This window comes from Mustela nivalis, assembly GCF_964662115.1.
Source record: "Mustela nivalis genome assembly, chromosome: 1".
NCBI lineage: Eukaryota > Metazoa > Chordata > Mammalia > Carnivora > Mustelidae > Mustela > Mustela nivalis.
This window is the reverse complement of record NC_139020.1, coordinates 38411098-38430942: the sequence shown is the minus strand read 5'-3', so window position 1 is coordinate 38430942 and position 19845 is coordinate 38411098.

Sequence of the window (19845 nt, the reverse complement as noted above, 5' to 3'; positions counted from 1 at the left end):
TCCCATAAGAGTACAGAAAATGAGTAGGAAGCACAGAGAAGGAAGCATGGAACTGGAGGCAAAGAAGATACTTAAAAACCCACTGAAACTCGGGCTAGAATTCAACAATGGAAGTAAAAATCAAGAGACAAATCCCCCAGATGTTTATTACTATAAGAATGCACAGGGTATAATGATTCACTGAACCTTTGTATGAGAAGTGAAAGGGAACCAGGTGGTCTTAAGAGAACAAAACTTAAGATAATATCAGAATATTTGACTTGTATGTTTGAATAGTTTTTAAAACCATATGTAGAGATCAGGAAGAGTATAGGTAAACACTCTGAACTATGGTAAGTAATCAGTGAAAGATACAAAATATAGCAATACTTATAAGAAGAAAAGATAGTTATAGAACACAGTATGTTTTATATATGTATTATGTATACCTATATAATATATATATTTATAGAACACAGTATCTTTGTGTATACATATATGTATTTGTATATAAACACACACATATATATGTGTATATATATAAATTTAATACAGCAATTTCTGGAACTATATCTAGAAATTGGGAAATAGGGCTAAGGTTTTATAATTAAAACTATTAACAAAGTATATAACTGAAATTTCTTTAGATGAGTGTGTAGCAGGAGGGAGAGAGATCTGGGAAGAATATTGATATTTATGGGGTAACAACAAAAGGTCAGAAGTAAAAGAGAAAATCACAGTGTAGTAATCAAGGCCAAGACCAATTCAAGGAGTGGAGGAGCAAAAAACTTAATCTTTAATGGCATGCAGGATAATGTTTCAGAAAGAATGACAGATGAAAAGAAAAACCTTGATGACTTAAGCGAAAGCTTGGTTCAAATAGGTTTCAGGAGCCAAAATGTGGCAATAGATATTGAGCAGAATGAATTTTATTGCAATGAAAAACTGAATAGGAGGTGGGGTAATGTAAGCTTAGAAGAAGAGCGGAACTAGGCCATGTTGGGGATTTTGTTTCTAGATCTCATAGGTTAGAGAGGACTATTAAGTACCAAAGCAAATATGCCTATTAGGCAGTCCAATATGAGTCTAGTATACAAAGAAGTTTACTAGTATGTTCTAGTATACAAAGAAGGAAATAAGGTGAAGATAGAGATTCAGGTTATTGGAATACGTGTAAAGCCATGTAACAAGAGACTACACAATGAGTGAGAGCAGATAGAGACTGGAGGGAAGATAGTATCTAGCTGTGGGAAGATGAGAAAGAGCCAGTAAAGGAGACTGAGTAGTGACCACCAATACAGTAGGAGAAAAATCAGAAAGGTGAGGTAGCCTGAAAGACAAGAAAAGATGTTTCAAGAAAGAGGAAGTGATTAACTGCACCAAATGTTATTAGAACCCCAAGTAGGATAATGAATGAGAATTGCCTAGAGGATTTGGCAAAGTTGATTTACTGGAAAGTTTGATAAGACCAATTTGATTTGGGTTGTGGAACAAAAATTTAATTGTTAAGGATGAAATAGGAGAAAGAGAATAAATCTTTAATATAGGAAGCTGAAATTCTCATTTGATCTGAATTTTTTGCTATGAAATAGTACTGATCACAAAATGTGTAGATTTCATGAAATACAGTGAATGTTTAGAAAAAATTGTGAGGAAGGGAAGTTATAACTTACTAGAGAAACACCCATTGCTTTTGACTGGAAAATGCCTCCTTTAAATTTTGAATATCTTTTATTGACACTTCATCACCTTCAACATGTTAACTCATGATGGTGAGCCATGGCAGCAGATCCAGTGGAAAAGAAAATTTGGGGTCAAAAACTTTGCCCAAAGTACCCTAACTTAAACCAAATAGGTGGTTGCAAATTTTATTTATATTTGAGATAAACCTAAATAACAAAATTCTGGTAAATACACTAATAAAATTGGTGAGTAGCAAAAAATTAAAAGTGGAAGCATTGCCTGGAAGTAAATACTATTCTATTTAACATAGAAATTAAAACTAAATATTTTAATTGATAATGTAAAGCAGAAAAAAATATGGAAAAGATTCTCAATTTTTTATTGTGTATCTGAATTTATCATTATATGTCATAATCATTTTGGACTAAGTGTATTAAATATAAAATAAGATTTATATGCATAAATTCAAGGCTATAGTTTTTATTTTGTATATATGTAGCTCCCCTAAGAATATGTTTACTATAATACATCTATGAGAATGTATGCATTTCTGGGACTGGTCTTAAAATTGTCTGTGGTAGCTCAAAAGTTAATATAGCACTCTAAAGAATAAAATACTATGTTCATCAAGAACTCCAATTTCAAAGTGTTAGTGTTTATAACTTCTGTTTGCTATGTACTCTTGACACTGAGTCAATTGCTTCCATTTCTCAGGTATCTATATAAGCAACTTTTTTTTTTCTCCTGCTTTAGATAGAATTGACAAATACAATTGTAAGGTATTTAAAGTATAATATACAATGGTTGGTGTTCATAATTAGCAAGCCCATCACCTCAGGTACTTATTTTTTTGGTGAGAATGTTTAAGTTTTTTCATCTTAGCAAATTTCAACTATATAATACAGTATTACCAGCTATAGTCACCATGTGATACATTAGAACCTCAGAATTTACTCATCTTAGAACTGACAGGGAGAATTTGGTAAAGGAGTTCTACTTCCCCTTCTTTCATCCCCAGCTCTTGGTAACCACTTTCCTGTTGTTTTGGTCCTATGATTTTTTTTTTTCCTGGTTCTAGATATAAGCCTTACCACACAGCATTTATCTTCTCTACCTGAATTTTTCTTTTTAGATTTTTTTATTTTATTGAGAGCTTGAGAAAGAGAGCACATGCAATAGAGAGGGAAAGCAGACTTCCCTTAAAGCAAGGAGCCTGATGCTGGGCTTGATCCCAGGACTCTGAGATCATGACCTGAACTGAAGGCAGACACTCAACTGACTGAGCCACCCAGATGCCCCTCTCTACCTGACTTTAAAAATAATAATAATAATATTTTATTTATTTATTCGTTTATTTATTTGTTTATTTATTTTAGCAAGAGTGTGCATGCATGAGCAGGGCAAGGATCAGCAAGGAGCAAAGAGTGAGGGGCAGAGTATCTCCAGCAGACTGCTCCCTTGAGCCCCTTCTGGGCTATAATGAGGTCATGCCTGAGCTGAAACCAAGAATCAGTTGCTCAACCAACTGAGCCACACAGGTGCCCCCTACATCTGTCCACTTAAAGGAAATGGTGGATGGACTACATAAGGCTTACCTTTGGGTTCATTACAAAAGAATGGGAAATAGAGTCTAAGTCAAGAGAGAAAGTGAGCTGTTATGGGAAGTATTTTATGTTGAAAGAAATACTCAAGAACTTGTACAGGGAACATATCTTGTGTATAGAGAAAGCTGCCTATATGTTTAGGAGAGAAGTGAGAAAGAAATCCTCTATTACATACTCTTTCTGCCTCTTAGAGTCTTTGAAAGGGCTTAGGGGACTCAAGGAGAAGATACAAGTAACATAGTAAGATCATTAGACATCTTTAATGATTATAATAAAATCAAGAATCACTGAAAATTTCCCCCCTACTGTCCAAAATTGCAGTGACTAAAATTTCTCTGGAAATTTTTTAGCCTGAAATAAATGGGAAGCATGAAAATTCACATGAAATTTGAGAATATTTCAGTGATACATGTATTCTCTGGGACTTGTTTTTTGTTTGTTTGTTTTATCAAGAAAAGACTTTAAAGTGCTTTAGCATTTGGCCAGGGTACTTGAAAATTTTCTTTAATTACCTGAGTACATAATGAAGTCAACCACATTTTGTCTTAACAGAAAGTTTAGGTGTCAAAACAACAAAGTTTATATTATTCACAGTAGACTATGTTAGGACAAAACATATATATCAAGGAGGTTGCCATCATATTGTTCAGTGACTAGGACCACTCTCTAGAACTGTAGGATTCCATGAGAGTAAAAACAGGAAAGTAACAAAATGTTTGCAGACTTACTCCAATTTATTATACCACTTCTCTTCTGTCTCTCATAAACTCCTATACAACCCATTGGTCTAAATTTTCTTTTAGAGAAATATTTAAACCAAAATAACCTAAAAATGTATATCAGGGGCACCTGGGTGGCTCAGTAAGTTAAAGCCTCTGCCTTAGGCTCAGGTCATGATCCCAGGGGCCTGGGATGGAGCCCCACATCAGGCTCTCTGCTCAGCAGGGAGTCTGCTTCCTCCTCTCTCTGCCTGCCTCTCTGCCTACTTGTGATCTCTGTCTGTCAAATAAACAAATAAAATCTTAAAAATAAATAAATAAATAAAATGTATATCAGAATCCAGTCTACATATATACCAATTTATGAGAAATTTGTACCAGTAGCCCATCTTGGTCTTTATATTTATCTATAACTATATAAACACTCTTGGGGAAATGTAAATAGCAAATTTATAATCAGGAGAAAGGGAAGCTTTAAAACCTATCAAGGATAGTTTTATTCTTATTATCCTTATTACAATAAAAGAAGAAGCTGCTGATTCAGTTCTCATATCAGAAGAGAGAATACAAGAATCTGATTAGTCACATACTTGGCTAGTTTGCAGCTCTTCAAAATTAAACAGTTTAAAAAATTATGTGGGACTCAGAAATAAAAGTGCTTCTATAGTTTTCTAAGTAGTGTCGAATGAATCACTCTCCTGCAGGAATTTCAATGTATTCTAATCTAAAATTGTATATAAATTAATAAAGTGCTTAGTTGCCTTTGGAAAGCCCATATGACTTTCAGGCACTAAGTAACCTTGTGGTGAATAAAAATAAACATAATACAAATATTTATTACAAGGGAAATGGACTTGTTAAACCATCAAATTGACAGTCACTCCATAAATGATTCACAAATTGATAAACCTAATGTGGTATATCAAAAGAGAGGAAATAAATGTTACTTTTTAAGTCAACTCACTCACTCAACCTTCTTCCCCTGAGAACTTGACAAAAGACTAATTTAAGTATTATGTTTTCATTCTACATTCCACAGGAAAAAACTGGCTTAAGAGGAAATAGCCACATACTTTATAATAAAAGATAAACATTACCAAATATCATTATTACTACCTTTATGTATAATCCCTAAAAATTTGATGATATCAAAGCCTTCAGCTTGGTGCAAAAGATAAATTGCTCTAGTTACAACAACAACAACAACAATTTTATATACACTAAGTAAATATCACTCATGAGAAAACAATACATACTTTATTAACAGTGTTCTTCTGGCCACTTATAACCTATTGATTGCTAGTTTCATCAATGTATGGTCTTTGAAAGAAAAAAAAAATAATGGTTACTTAATCCACATTAATGTTTGATCTTTGTAGAAATGATAAATGAATGAAATCAAATAAAATCAAAGGACTAGAAACATTGGTAAACAAATTACCTAAGAATTATGTTCAGCTAGGAAACAGAAAAAGAGAAATTACCCACTTCAAACTATTTTCAATATAACTTCTTAGATAGCAGAACCCATTTTCAGTAAACATTTCCTTTTTGTGCAAATATAATTGTTTAATAAGAGAAGAGCTCTGAATATTTTACTCTCTGTAAACTAGGTGCAGTGAATTTCTTTCCTCTATCAAGTACTTCAAAATAAAGGTATTGCTACATTGTTATCAATTTGTATCAAATATTGTTACTATTGTCACAACACAGTAGACTCTCAACATTCAAGTGGCCAGAGAAAAATAGCAAATAAGCTCTGCCAAACATGCCAATGGAAAGAAATGTGGGGGTAGAGGAGGTGTTTCTCCAGAGCCTGAGACTTCCACTCCCATTCCCACTAGTGCTCCTGGAGAAAGAAGAGGAGGCCCTCTACAACAAGGCTGTTACTGAACTCTTCCTATGAGGAAAGGAAATCAGCACAATTAAGAATATGGTAACACAATTGATATCTTTACATGTTGTTGAGGCTGGCATTAAGGTATTATCCAGCTAGAGCCTAAAAGTTAGTAATAGGAAGATGACAAATTTTGAAGTTACAGTGTATTAGTTCTCTAACTCATTAGCAAACCTCATTCTAACCATGATTCTAACATGCATTTAAGATTTGATTGTGACCTTTCAATAAACTAGTAGTACTAGTATATTAGTATTAACTAGGATGTTTCTCATTTCTCAGAATAGCAGCATTTACCAAGACAAAGATGATTTGGTTTGTGGTAACATTACTTCTGATCTAAAGTCAAGTTTTGCTGAAGAAAGTTAAGAACTGTTAATAAGTAACTTATCTTTTATAATATATACATATGTATATGTATGTGTATACATATATATATATATATATATATATATATATATACTAGTTGAGCTATATCCCCAGAAATTCAACTGAATTTTTCCAGAACTTGTACTAAGTATTACTTTTTTAGATATTTTAAAAAGTTTCTATTTCTAATAAATTTACATTACTCTGCTGTAGCCATACTTTAAATACATGTATCATCAAATTCAAAAGAATCAACTTTAGAAAGATATCAAGTATTTTTCAAGATTTTGACATCCATTTTTTTCAATGTGTATGTATTTCCTAAAATAAAAACCTCTAATTTTAGGAATTTAACATTAAAAAAATAAAAGAAATAATGTTATCATATGGTCTCAGGGACCTGGGATCGAGTTCCGAGTTGGGCTCTCTGCTCGGCGGGGAGCCTGCTTCCCTCTCTCTCTCTCTCTGCCTGCCTCTCTGTCTACTGTGATCTCTCTCTGTCAAATAAATAAATAAAATCTTTAAAAAAATACTGATTTTTTTATATTTGTCTTTTCCAGTAGAGTTTATTTTATTCTAAAAAAAATACATAAAATAGAAAAGAATATAAGATATTTGCTTTCTACCCAGTTCTAGAAGTATATATTGAAGTCAGCATTAGCAGTTATATGTAGTTAAATCCTACATAAAAAGGAAAATAGTCACTGAGTTATTCATTCCGACAAGTACTTCATTTTGATCATTGTCTTAAAGCACTCAGAGTATTCAATGCATTTCCCTACTTATCCCAAATATATTTTAAAACATTCATACTGCAAGTGAATTAACAAAATTAATTTTCCATATTTCCATCAAAGTGCTTTTCTTAAGCAGAAGAAATCTTAGCTGTAAGATTAAGGATCTGAAAGATATTTTGAGAGTAAAAGACACATTTGGGGGGAACACCTGAAATTGTATCCTTAAACCCTACATAGGACTTGAACTTTGCCCTCAAGGGGTTTATTTACCATGACACTGAAGATAAAGACATAGACTTGAAATAATAAAAATAAAAATAAAAATCCTCTGAGGAAATCAGAGGAAAGTTTCAAAGAAAGAACACTGACTTTTCAGCTCGAGATTGGATAGAGTATGGGAAAGCAAAATGAAGCAGGGGTGAAATTGGGGTTGGTTGGGGATAAGATAAAGTGATTTTATACTGAAAAAAAAAAAAAAAACAACCCCTCTCACTTAAGAGTAAGATGATCTCATTATCGTCTTTTAATTAGAAAACTCTCAAGAACCAAGAGGATTGACATTCTCCTTCTTCTGTGTTTCTTCAGCAAAGATATATGAGTTTATTACCAGAGAAACAAGAAGTTTCAAGAAATTGAACTTAAAAGATCTTAACATTAATTGATTTTTCTCATTGGAATTATCTTTTTGCTCCTTTCGCAGTTTAATCTTAGGAATCCATCCACTGGGACAATGCAAATATAAGGAATGTCATCCACAAATAAAAGCTGCCAGTGTAGGGGAGAAAAAAAGGGGGTGGAGGCTTCCTACTACTTTGGACATAACCCTTTTTTCTCCTCATCAAATAACTCCTGAGAGAGTTTCTTAGAGACCTAGAAAATACAAAACAGGATATAATGGAATTTACATAATGGAATTTATAATGAAATTTATTATAATGGAATAATTTAGTAGACCCAAGACGCAAATCTTTATAGAAAACAACACGGGCTAAACCCCAAAATATACAAAACAGCATCTCTTCTCCACAGCCTATCCTTTTGCACTTAGCAGTTTATTCTTACAACACAAATGGATTTCCTGTGCCTTCTTCCCTAATTAACCTTAGCATTAAAGTTATTTAACAAAAAAGCCCTTTAGCAAAGCTAGAGATAAGAAAACTCATGCTATTTCTCAAAATTTAATTTCTAACACATTTCACAAAACATGAAGAGTAAAATCCATAAGGGCCATTTATTTTTTTAACAGTGACATTTTCTGAGACTTCTGGATTCTCAGACCTTTCTTCCATTTTAGTTTTCTGCTTCTTCAAGCAGGTCACGACTACAATCTGACAGGGGGAAAAAAATGTGGTACCTCTAATTTGTTGTGAGTCTACTTGAATTCCACCTTCTTCACATAGTGCTTTTTGTCAGACTCCATCTAAAATCAAATCACTATTGGCCCAGACCATGTCCTCACAGAAAATGGCAGAGTTAGTTGTGTCCAAATAACATAATTCTGCTTAGCTATAACAGTTTACATGGCTATGTGAACTATCAGAGCCATAGCTTGAAGAATTGTCTGCCATGAGCTTACAGAAATTGGTCTCACCAAATATACTTCCCTTTGCTCTACCATTAATATCTGAAACCAGATCAATTCTTGTCCACAAAGAGACAGAAAAAAAATGGTAAACATTTTTTGAATTTTCTAGTTAACCATGAAGCCAAGGAAAACACAGCTAACAGCATGTTTTATTACATCATTTGGATTAATTAAATCCTCAAGTAAATGAATCTAGCAATCATTACATTACATACATCATGTAATGCTAGAATAGATTCTATAATATTTTGATGAAGATTTCTACAAAAGAACTGGTGTGTAGGAGTTGGCTAGAAGGTACCCAAGAACTCCTCAGATGTATACATAAAACTGTAAGATTCTCCTCAGTCTACCAAAACCTTTATATATAGGTACATAACTAAACCATTCCACAGAGAACACCATAAACTTTCCCTGCCTTTAGTTACACCCACAAATTGTTACCAGAGCTCTCTTTGTAATAAGAACAAAGATGAGTATTTTAACAAAATCCTGTAGATGTGAATCCAGTATGAACATGACTTATAATAAAAACATGACCCATGAATGAAGTTGTAGAAAATGGAAACAGACTTCTATAGAAAAAAATACTTAGAATGATATATATCTACCAAATTTTGCCTTTAACTCCCTCCTCTCACTTCTACCCTCTCTTGTCAAGGAGAACATATCCTTTTATATTTTCTCTATGACAGATGCATTGATTTTTCAATAAGGCTGTGTGCCAAAATTTCAGTTCAGGTGTGTATGAAATCCTCACTATGGCCAAAAGAATACATCTGTACTACTTTTAGTATAAAGATAAAACAGGAAAAATCCAGGTCTTGGTGTCCTTTGGGAGCAAGTTGGCACATGGTCAGGTTTCTCATCTACCCAAGGGTATATTCTTCCCAACAGGCTAAACTTAAACATTATTTCATCTGCCCATACTGGTTCTTTCTGCAGTTAATCCAGACCAAATGTCAATTCCAGCCATTAGCTACACTACTCCTGGTTTTTATATTCTCCATTTGGTCAGATAATAATAAACCTTTCTCCTTCCTAAGCAAACAGGAAAACTGCCACCGTAAAGTTACCACTAACATCAAGTCAGCAAAAGGCAAAGACATATTAAATGAAGCCTTTAAAATTTTGTTTTGGTTAGCAGCTTCCACCAGAACCACCAGACTTATAATTTTGGTTTTGGTTTATAACCTATGTAATTATCAAGGACACACTTTTTTTAACCAGAAACCAAGGCTTGGGTCCTATGACTAATTATATGGCCAAGTTGTCCCTTATGTAGTAGAGGAACATTAAGCTAAGCCATAACTATAGCTCATTTGAAAAAAGAAAGCAACTAAAATTTGATTTCTGCCATGTAAACTACCTTTTGATATACTCCTGTATCTATTTGTGAAAAAGCAAGCAGAAAAAGTTCTAGCTGTAGATTCATCTGGTTCAGAGAAAGGACACAATTCAGCTAAGTGTAGAACTTAGTCTTCTGGTAACCGTGATCAAAGAAGGAAAACTAGTAACTCTATCAGTCTGTATGCATTTCAGAAAGGGGCCAACTAAGTCAACTTTCTGAAGTCAAAGTAAGTTTTTCCATTGGACTATTTCAGAAGAAAATTTAAAATAGGATAGCATAGATCCAAGACTTCCTGAAATACTAAGTTTTTTTTAAAGATATAATTTGTATATAACACTGTATTCAGTGTATAACAATACTATATTTCTACATATTGCAAAATGATCACAGTAAGTCTAGTTAACATCCAACAACATACAGTTACAACTTTTGTTTCTTGTGAAAAGAATTCTTAAGAACTACTCTCTTAGCAACTTTCAAATACACAATAAGGTGTTGTCCACTGTAGTTATTTTTATATTTAATATTTTACATTTTATAATCTGCAGGCAGTACTGACATTTTTGTAACTGAAAGATTGTGTCTTTTCTCAACAGCTTCACCCATTTCCTCTATCTAGCACCCTTCACTTTGGGAAAATATGAATCTACTCTCTATGAGTTTGATGTTGTTGTTTTAGAGTCTACATGTAAGTGAGATGATACAATATTTCTTTCTCTGACTCCTATTATGATGAGCATGATCCCCTCAAATTCCTTCTATGTTATAGCAAATTGTAAGCTTTCCTATTATTATGAATAATATTCCATTGTGTATGTATACCGCAGCTTCTGTTCATCCACTGATGGTCGCTGAGATTGCTTTCCATGTCCCTGCTATTGTAAATAATGTTAAAATGTACATGGGGTCCATTTATCTTTTTACCTTAGTGTTCACATTATCTTCAGATAAATATCCAGAAATGGAGTTGCTAGATCATATCCTAGTTCTTTCTTAACTTTTTGAGGAACCTCTATACTGTTTTCTAAAGTGGTTCCACCAGTTTACATCCCCACCAACAATGTGCAAGTTCCCTTTTCTCTGCATGCTTGCCAACATTTGGTATTTCTTGTCTTGGTAATAGCCATACTAAGTGTGAGATAATACTTCATTTTTATTTTGATGTGCATTTTTTTCTGACGATTAGTGATATTGTGCACATTTTCATGTCCCTGTTGGCCACCTGGTCCTATTCTTCGGAAAAATGTCTACTCAGATCCTTTGACTTTTTGGATTGGATTGTCTTTTTTGTTTTGTTTTTGTTGTTGAGTTGTATGAGTTCTATGTATATTTTGAACATTAACCCCTTATCAGATGTATAATTTGCAAATATTTTCTTTTGTCTGATAGGTTGCCTTTCCATTTTGTTGATAACTTCCTTTGCTATGCAGAAGATTTTTAATTTGTTGCAGGTCCATTTATTTCTGTTTGCTTCTGTTGTCTTTGTTTTGAGTGTCAAATCCAATCAATCATTGCCCAGACCAATGTTAAGGAGCTTACCACCTATGTTTTCTTCTAGGAATTTAATGGTTCCAGGTGTTACATTCAAACCCTTAATCCATTTTGAGTTAGTTTTCTGTGTATGGTGTAGGATAGTGGCCAGTTTTAATCCTGTGTGACTATCCAGTTTTCCGAACACTATTTATTGAAGAGACTGCCTTTCCTCATTTTATATACTTGGTTCCTCTGTCATAAAATAATTGACCATATATGCTTGGGTTTATTTCTGGCTTCTCTATTCCATTCCATTGATCTATGCGTCTGTTTTCATGCCAGTACAAGACATGTCAAATACAATGTTTTGATTACTATACTTTTGTGGTATAATTTGAAACAAGAGAATGTAATGACTCCAGCATTATTCTTCTTTCTAAGGATGGCTTTGGCTTTTCAAGATTTTTTGTGATTCCATACACATTTTAGGATTATTTTTCTACTAAGATTTTTAAATTCATAAGTTTGTTATGTTTAAACTGTGTATTAGTTGCCTCATGTTCTGGTTTTAGAATAACCGTTTGATTATAATCAGCAAGAAAACTTTGATGATTTTTGTTTTTTGTAGGAATATATTAAGTTACCCAACACAGAAAAACCATATTTCATTCACATGGATCTGGGTAACCAATAAATGTTTTTCTCACTCCTTCAATACTTTATAGTCTTTATAGTATAGATGTATAATCAAGATGTTACTTCTGACACACTAGGGATTAGTTACTAGTTGATATTAGTTTAAATATTATTTGAATTTATTTGGCCACTCATAAAGTCTAAAAGAGATTCCAGATTTCACGTAAAAGAATCTCTAGGATACTGAAAAATATAGTGGTCACTGTTTATTGCCTTTTTAGACTTTCTTAGTAGTTATTTCAATCTTGGCTAGGAGTTTCTTCCAGTTATATCACACCTAATTATCTCAGTGAGAGGGCTTTTGAAGGAGAGGATGCAAAGATATTTAAGGAGTTTCTAGGATTATTTTAATTTTGTATATTGTACTGTATATAGAATGAAATAGCCATAATTCTTCTCATTATATATTTATAAATATATATGCATTTTTAAAAATATTTTGTATCTTAAATTTTTTCATTGCTTTATTGTTTTTGTGTGACACAAAAAGCATACTTTGATTTTATCATGGTTATGAATATTATGCACTAGTGATTAAAAATTATTATTATGCAATTACAATAGTAGTTTCTAAGCAATCCATAGGGTATATTGCTAAATCATTGCTGAATTTATACCATAAAATAGTTTTTGCAAAATATTCCTTTTTGTTAAATGGTAATATGACAATAAAACGTAAATGTTCGGATTTTCAGAACTGGAAATCTTTCCAAGGATTGTTGAGACTGCTTAGTCTGAAATTTACAATAGTAAAATATACATATATATAACAAAATGTTTACATTTAGCTATAAATTTACTGAGTAAACTCTCAGTATTAATGACAAAAACATTTGTCATAATTCTATAAAGAAGAAATCAATCTTTGGTATTGTTCAGGAGTTTTGAAAGCGAGTAATCAAAATGTAACTGTGACTAACTTTAGAGCAGAAAATAATTAACATTTATTGGCCAAAAACCCTAAGGAAATGAGATCTCAGTAAATCATTTGATCGATTTCTCACTGACTTGCTGGCATGAGTGCTCTCCCCCTCCGTCCCTGTCTCACCTTCTAATGGAAACAGAAATGGTGATTATGTAGAAGATAAAGAGTTCCCAAAACCATAATAAAGGGCTCTTGTTTAAGGAAGAGCGGGAAAGACTGATTAACTTATAAACCTGTTCAAAACAGGAACCTGTCCTTTTTTTGAAATAAGATATTATAGATAAAAAAAATAGATAGCAAATTATGAGAATGTATAAGATTTCAACCTAAATTTAACACTTGAATACCACGTAAAATATCGAAGGGGAGTCTCCTCTTCAGTCAAGCAATTAAGTTCTCAGTGTTGGGGAAAGGAAGGATGAATATGTAAATTAATGGATTTTAACATAATAAGCCTTTGCTAATTGCTTTCAAAAAGGAATTTGTGGCTAAGATTACATTTTTTTTCACAGTTGCATGAACAACTAACTCAAAATACTGGCAGGAGAAAAGTAATGATTCCAGGGGTTGGGGGGAACCCAACCTTACTTTACAGAATGTGAACTGGGGAATTTATTTTTCAAAACTTTCCATTACTTAGGCTGTTTACTACTACAGGGAGTATTAAATAACATGAGATGAAAATGACAAAACAGATTTTTTGATAAGCACACTATTTTTAAGAAGTATCTTCTGATAAAATGATGTGAAATCTAAAACATCTTGAAAATGAACTACACTATTTCAAGTAGCTGAGAGCAAAATGAGACATCTGCCAACCGAGTCAGCAAAAGGGAGAATGACAAGATCAACAGAAGTTGAGTGTTTGCAAGTTGTAAAACATTTTATGACATGATCTAGATGTTATTATTTTTTTTCCCTTTCTTAAGTGAAAGATTGAAGGTGATTCTAGCATAGAAAGCTATTTCTGGCAGGAAGGAAATTTCTTGAAATAGTCCCAGCTTTGAAAGCCATCAGAGTGAGAGATTGCATATCTGCAGTGGTATCTTCAAAAACCGAATGAGCCAACTTTTTTTTTTTTTTTTAATCAAAGGCTACATTATTTGCGAATGTAAAATAACAAAGAGGGGACAGAGAAAGGAGTTTTGCAGTTAAAGCAGTTGTGGAATTGCAAAGGATAAACATCCAACTGAGTTTTAGAATTCCCCATTCCATTCAAGATCCCTTGACCTGTTCTATTTAATACAAACTGTATGTTTCAAAAGTTTTCAGATTTCTCACTGTGGTCAGCTGTTAGATCCCAAAGAAGTAACCATAGTCAGTTACTCTGAACCAGTTGGGGGCAGATAGTATAAACTCCCTGGATTCCCCAGAGCCTAAAAGCATTCTAGAATGTTAGAATAAAGAGAAAATGAAACTACAGAACTGTCTCAGATCTATTCCTCTGCAAAATGACATTACCATATGTAATATCACAACTACTATTTCTAATTAAAAAAAATATATGTATATATATGTATATATACATATACATATACATATACATATACATATACATATACATATATATATATACATATATATACAGCTCATAGGAACTGAACTCTGGCTACCATTGACTTGTGATCTCTATCTGTATCAAATAGACTTGTATTTCTGTCCAAATTCACTTTGTCTCCAAACTTTACTTGGTACCTTTTCCTGCCACCATAAACCCACTGATATTATTCCTGTGCACTTTCTCCTTGTAGCTCTTTTGCTCTATGTTTAGACATAGAGGGGGTTTGAATCCTCTAATGATGATTTTCTAGTGTTTTTGTTGTTTGTTTGTTTGTTTGTTTGTTTTAATTAGTCTGTCTCAATCTGGGCTTACAAATTCTAAACCCTCTCCATAAACATGAGGTAATGAAGAATACTTAAGCTATGGGCTTTCTTTCTTAAAAAAAACTGGGGGTGGGTGGGTGGTTCAGTTGGTTAAGTGTTCAACTTGATTTCAATTCAGCTCATGGTCTCAGGATAGTGAGATCAAGCCCTATGTCAGGCTCCATGATGGGTGTGGAGCCTGCTTGACATTCTCTCTCTCATCCTTTCAAGGAAAAAAAAAAAAGCCAAGCTCTTACTCTCAACCCTCATTGTGGTTACATAACCCAGCAGGTAGCAATTGGATCATGGTAGTTCTAGATTCTTAGCATGGTTTGAGGCAGAAGGTTGGCCATTTATACCAGTAATGATGTCTCTGGTTCCTGAAACTTTCTCATACAACTTATGCTTATTTTCCTAGCCACTGATGCACTGTTTGCATAAGGGACAAGGAGTTATGCCTTCTCCATCCTTAATCTTCTGTTTTAGGGGGCAAAGGTACTCAATATTCCTTACAGTGCCCCATAATTACTTAATTTATATTGACAGGTTACAAATTACTGTATATCATAGAAGAGAACTGATGAATATTTTTTACTCATAAGACACACAGAAAGATACCAACATGAATTAAGGTTAATTATGAATATGGAAACCAAAAAGTGCCAAAAAGTAAGGAGAGTTATAAAATATATCCCTTAGACTTCTCAAAATTTTACCCATATTTTATAGTTTAGCACATGATGTTTTCAGTACAAGATGAATAAACATTGAATAAAATCTTGGCATGTAACAACTCACAAAGCTAATTTAAGCAATAGTTGGACAGATTAAAAAAATAGTGTTGAAGATATCCAAGTTTGGGTTCATCATAATCATTCTGAGACTGAGGTTTGGATACAAGTGGTTTATTTGGGAAATGATCCTGGGAAACTTGATAAGGATGTACACACACGAAGCAGGAGAAGTTGAAGCCAATAAAGCCTATAAAAGGTATGTTATTGAACTAAACATCCCTCAAAACAACAGAGGCTAAATCTGTACCTGGAACACTCCTTAAAAATTCCCCATGTGTTGAGGAAATGACTTTTTATTCACCATTTCCATTTGGTTGAGATCAGTTTCTAGATCAGTGGTCAAGGAACTTTTTCAGTAAAGGGCCAGATAGTTAACATCTCAGGTTTTGCAGGCCATGTGATTTTTGTCACACTATGCAACTCTCACTGTCACATGAAAAGTAGCTGGCCAATTGACCATCAGTTTCCCTGCCCGCAAAGCTGAGAGATGGTGCCAGAGCTAGAGGATGCCCTTGGCTGAAAGATGCAAGGAGCCATGGGCTTCAATGGAAAGGTCTGTAAATGATGGGAAGGTTGGAGGTATATAAGTGGTAAACAGATAAAACAATAAAATTCAAAGTTAGTAGAAGTTTTTTTAAAAGAAAGCTATAGAAGTATGTGGTATTTAAAAAAAATCAGAAGAAATATGGCATATAAAATATTATGTCAATAGTATCTCATTTTTAAAACTCTAAATTCCCTTTAATATAAGATAGAGAAAGATAGACTTTACATTTTTTTTAATCACCATTGATTCAGTTACTCAGATCCCAAATTGAATCAGTCATGTTTCATATATATAATTATAGAAATACTATGTAGAAAAAGGATGTTTCCCAAAACAAAATAAGGCAGCCATTGCCTACATACTATTCTATAGTTACACCACATGTGCTTGGAAAGATTGTAAGCTGTCCTTTGCTTCTCCTAATGTCTATAATGACAGTGCATTCTTCCTTGAAAGTAATATATCTCCACTAAGTGCACTGGCTTTAGAAAAAATTGTAAGTGAGATAAAATTGAAATAGGAGGAAAAAGCTTGAGATCCAACTACATTAACTCATCTACTTGAATTTAAGCACCTGTGACCATTAAAAAAAAAAAAGAAGGTATAAAACAGTGACTCAAGAAACAAAATTGTCTATTTATTTATAGATTTTATTTATTTGAGAGACGGCTTGTACACAGAGAGAGTTAGTTAGGGAGAGGGAGAAGCAGGCTCCCCACTGAGCAGGAAGCCCAGTGTGGGACTTGGTTCCTGGACTCTGGATCACGACTTGAGCCAAAGGCAAATGCTTGACCAACTGAGCCACTGAGGGGCCCTAAAGTTGTCACATTAAAAAAATTGGCTAAATTGACAAATGATTTACTATTTTAAACTTAACATTCATATTACAGATATTTCATGAAACTATCAGTTAAAAACTAGGAAGTCCCATGTATATTCTAGGTTAACCAAATAAAGAAAAGTCTAAGAGACATAATTTATTAAATTTTCAAGAGACAGAGATCAACAGACATTTTTATTTTGTGACTTTTCTAATTTGATTTTCAGGTAGACTATACTTGGAGAACTTTGACTTCCAACTATGTCTTTAGCAGACATAATTCAAAAATAAATAAAAGATCAACCCAAAATGTTTGAAAGGTAACAGCCTTTCTACTGTAGGTTTATAAAACTATAATTGAGTTCACTCATAAGCAACAAGATTATTGCCTCATAAAATAGCCCAGTAGCACTACAGTATTATACCAATTGTGCTGCTACAACAAGACTTGGCAAAAAAAATGTGTGCAATAACTATGAACATAAACATATAAATATATTGGATTTTTCCTTTTTGATACATCAAGAGAGAAGAGTAACAACACAAGAAAAAGGTTTAAAAGCTGCAAAGATCCGTATATATAGGAATCAGACCAACTGTAAAAAATATAGCCTAATATCATAAAATTACAATACTGTAAGTAAATATCTTAAGAGAGAAAAATATCCATGTTCATAATATACTAACAAATGAATGGCTCACAAGCTCAGTTGTGAGTTTGGAGGACAGAGCTGTTAGCTTAAGCAGTATGTTATGCAGACTGGAACAAAAGAGAATCACACCAGGTTTTGAAATACGTTTCTGTCTTTAACATTCATCTGCTATAGATGGAAAAGTCAGGGGAGATATTGTGAAGACAATGGTATATGTATAATAGGCCTTCTGAGCTGAATTCAACTTCAAGAAATAGAAATGGAAGGGCAGATACCTATTTAGAATGGATAGCCTATATTGGGGGACTGTAATTATCAAAAGAATTCTTTTTTTTTTTTTTTAATTATTGACTATAGATTCTGTGGTCTTTGTTGGTTTTCCTAGAAAAAAAATGATGCTATGCTAGACAATAGCAAGTTCTTGCATCTGCAATTTGCCATGTAATTTATATATATATATATATGATGTTAAAATGTAGAGGAAAGAGGCAAATGTGAAAATTCAAGCAGGATGATCAAATTTGCAGGCTATTCTTTCTCCCTGTCGTAGGTACAATTCAAAAGTGGCCACAATAATCCCTTTCCTTTATTGTGAGTACAACCATTGAATAAGACAGGATATCACTATCATGATTAGGCTACCAATCAACTGACTTGGAGTTAAAAGAGATGGTATCCTGGGTGAGCCTAACGTAATCAGGTGAGTCCTTGCAGGTGAAGCAGCAGAGAAATTATCTTTCTGGCCTGAAAGGAGAAGTAAACTGCTATGTTGTGAGTGGGACTATGAGGGAGAGGCCTGTAGTTGCTGAGATTGGCCCAAAGCTAAACAACAACAACAACAAAAAAAAACAGAGACTTCAATAACTATAATCCCAAAGAACAGAAATCTGCCAGCTACCCAAAAGACTTTTAGAGAGCCCCAAACTCTAAATGACAATGCCTCATGGCCAATATGGGGGACCATGAACACAGAACACATTTATTTTCAGACGCTTGACCCAAGAAGCTGTGACAATATTAGGTCTGTGTGGTTTCAAGCCACTAATTTGTAATAATTTATTATACAGCAACAGAAAAGAAATACATTAAGAGAACAATTAATTTTTTTAAATATTTCAAGTTTTTATTTAAATTCTAGTAACATATGGAGCAATATTAGTTTCAGAAGTAGAATTTAATGATTCATCACTTAAATATAGCATCCAATGCTCATCACAAATGCCATCCTTAATACCTATCACCCATTTAGCCCATCTCTCCTCTCACCTCCCTTCCAGCACTCTCAGTGTGTTCTCTATAGTTAAGAGTCTCCTATGCTTTGTCTACTTCTCTTTTTTTTCTTCCTCTATGTTCATCTGTTTTGTTTCCTAAATTCCACATATGAGTGAAATCATGTGTTACTTGTCTTTCTCTGACTTATTTCACTTAGCATAATACATTCTAGTTCCATCCATATTGTAAATGGAAGATTTCATTCTTTTGGATGGCTGAGCAATATTCCATATGCCACCTCTTCTTTATTTTTTTTAATATTTTATTTATTTATTTGACAGAGATCACAGATAGGCAGAGAGACAGGCATAGAGAGAAGGGGGAAGCAGGCTCCCTGCTGAGCAGAGAGCCTGACGTGGGGCTCGATCCCAGGACCCTGAGATCATGACCCGAATGAAGGCAGAGGCTTAAGCCACTGAGCCACCCAGGGACCCCCATGCCACCTCTTCTTTATTCATTCTTCAGTTGATGGACACTTGGAAACAAATATTTCCACTCTTGTTTCCTGTGTTGGAAATTTTTGCCATTCTGACAGGCATGAGTTGGTATCTCATTGTGGTTTTGATTTGTATATTCCTGAAGATGAGTGATGTTGAGTATCTTTTTATGGGTCTGTTAATCATCTGAATGTCTTCTTTGAAAAAATGTCTATTCATGTCTTTTGCCCATTTGTTAACTGGATTATTTGTTTTTTGGGTGTTGAGTGTGATACATTCTTTATAGATTTGGGATATTAACCCTTTATCAGATATGTCATTCACAAATATCTTCTCCCATTGTGTTGGTTGCCTTTTAGTTTTGGTGGTTATTTTCTTTGCTGTGTAGAAGCTTTTTATCTTGATAAAGTCCCAATAGTTCATTCTTTTCTTTTGTTTTCC